Source organism: Lissotriton helveticus, chromosome 6 (assembly GCF_964261635.1).
Source record: "Lissotriton helveticus chromosome 6, aLisHel1.1, whole genome shotgun sequence".
Lineage (NCBI taxonomy): Eukaryota > Metazoa > Chordata > Amphibia > Caudata > Salamandridae > Lissotriton > Lissotriton helveticus.
In genome coordinates this window covers 364,867,705-364,870,388 of record NC_136067.1, presented here as the reverse complement: position 1 = coordinate 364,870,388, position 2,684 = coordinate 364,867,705, and positions in this window count along the sequence as shown.

Sequence of the window (2,684 nt, the reverse complement as noted above, 5' to 3'; positions counted from 1 at the left end):
GCCTGAAACTATTCCTTCTGTTGTTCCTCCCACAGTACCCCCGCCTCCTAAACCACAGCGTATGGTGAAATTGGTGAAGAAGACCGTTGCATCCCTTGGGTTGAATGTGACCCCATCGGTTGTGGCCAAGGAACAGACGTCACCCATGGAACATAGTGGATGGAGCACAAATAAGCGGAAATCCCGTGCTTCACAGCAAGTGAAAGACTCCATTCCTTCCACACGCTCCAAGCAAAAGCGTGTTTCCTCTCTGGATCGTTTTTCGGGGGGGGGGGGGCGGTATGACCCCTTACTTTGCCTCTCTGACTCAGAGGAGGCTTTTCAGGAGGTTGCCCAGGTGCTGGACATCACTGATAGTCCAGCACTGGACCTAGAAGGTACACCAGATTTGGAGGATTTGTTCTCGGCATCCACTCTCCAGGGTACTGAGGTCCAGACTTTGTGTGAAGGGGATGTTTCAGGGGTGGCATCTTGAACTGTATGTCATTATGGCACTTGTCTTACTTTTATGTATCATGGCTCTTTCCCTTGCCTCCTGCAATGTGCGGGGTATGGGGACCGACTTAAGTAGACGTATGGTTTTGGATTATTTTGGTCAAACCACTTATGATGTCATTTGTTTGCAAGAATGTTATATCCTTCATCAGCTAAAATATTTTTCTTTTCAGTGCTATTGGCCTTACAGACCCTCAGCTTGGTCCGGAGGCGCAAACAAAAACAATGGCATTGTAGTCCTTTTTAGGAATAAGCATTGGCAAATCACGGAGGAAAAGGTCCTCTGGCCTGGGCGTGCTATGCTGTTATCAGTTCTAATGGATGGTCTTCCTTTCAGGTTATGTGTTGTTTACGCTCCAGCTACTAAGCCTGAGAGGGAGCAATTGTTCCATGTGTTAAAACCCTTTCTTGCAGGTGCTACACAGACGCTCCTTGTTGGCGATTTCAACTGCATTTTACATATGAATGATAGGCAGGGTGCACAGGTCGGCTATACTTTAGATCTCACCTCGAAACTTTTGTTGTCCCTTCTTCACGATTTAGATTTTTATGACACCTACCAGAAGTATCATCCGCCCGGGGTAGGGTTCACTTGGGAGGCGGCTCATGGGAACTCCCGCTCCCGCCTGGATTTTGTGTTTGCCTCCAAGTCCTTGCACGCAATTAGCTGTGGTCTTATTAGGGTGCCTTTCTCAGATCATAAAGTGTTGGCTATAGGTATCACCCTTCCGGGAACACCTCAACGAGGTTCTGGTTGTTGGAAACTGAACAATAACCTCTTATTGGATTATAAAATTTGTAAATCATATGCTCAATGTTATGGTGCATGGGCCGTTCAAAAAAAGTAGGTTTCCAGATATTTACAAATGGTGGTGTTGGGTTAAAAATAAAAGTAGGCTTTTCTTTCAGGAACAAGGACGGCTCAAGCGTAGGGCTGCCTGGGCTGCTTTCCAAAAATTGCATTGCCGCCTTATTCTTCTACATCAGTTGGGGGAAGCAGGCAAGGATGTCAAAAATAAGGTCCGGTTGCTCACACTTGCGATGAATAATTGGTTGATACGTAGAGACACGATCTTTCATTCTCGGGTCAAATATTACCAAGAAAATGAGAAATGTACATCTTTTTCTTCAAAAAGGCTAAATCTGCTCAAAAACTCCTGACGCATTTGCGTGAGGAAAATGGGACTGTTGTACAAGGTGTAGACCGATGCCAGCGAATCGCATTTGATTTTCATTTCAATTTGTATGCTTTGCCGCAACACTTGTCTACCGATGCAGACCTTGAAGAATATTGTTCAGGCCTGGAGGGTGGTCTCGATTAGGTCATAGTCGCTCACTTGGACCAACCATTTGATGGTGAGGATTTTCTAGTTGCACTTCAGTCCGCCCTTAGGAGGTCTGGCCCAGGGCTCGATGGGCTCACTTGGGAGTTCTATAGAAAGTTTTGGGGTCTGATATGTATTGATTATATGGCTATGATAAATGCTGGGTTTGCCAATAACGTTTTTTCCACAGATTTCTCTGTTGGGGTACTTTCTCTGATATTCAAGAAAGGGGATGAAACATCGCTGGGCTATTGAAGGCCCATTACCCTCCTAAATGTAGATGATAAATTGATGGCAAAAGTGTTGGCACGTCGCTTGCGAACTGTCATGCATACATGTGTACGCCCGGATCAAGCTTGTGCTATTCGCGGGCGTACAATTGTGGATAGTCTAGTTACCTTGCGGGATACCCTCTGGTATCATCAGGAACGCACTCTCCCTTTGGGTGTTCTCAGCCTCGATTTCCACAAGGCCTTTGATACAGTGTCCCATGATTTTCTTTTTTTATTTTTGAAACGCATGAAAGTTCCACCTGCGTTTCTTCAAAATATACATGCTCTTTACAATGGTGCTACCAGCAAAGTTAATATTAACAGGTTTTTTTCTGCTCCTTTTCCTATTCTTTCCGGGGTCCGTCAGTGGTGTCCTATGTCACCCATCTTTTTCGTTTGTGCATTAGAGCCTTTTCTGTGTAAACTGCGGCAAGACAAAGTCATGAAAGGGGTTTTTGTTCCTGGGGGTTCGGGGATTCAGCACAAAATTGTGGCATACATGGATGACGTCACGGTGTTGTGTACCAATGCTGCCTCTGTCCGCAAGACACTGTTACAGGCCTCTCTTTTTCAGTCACATTCTGGTTTGAGT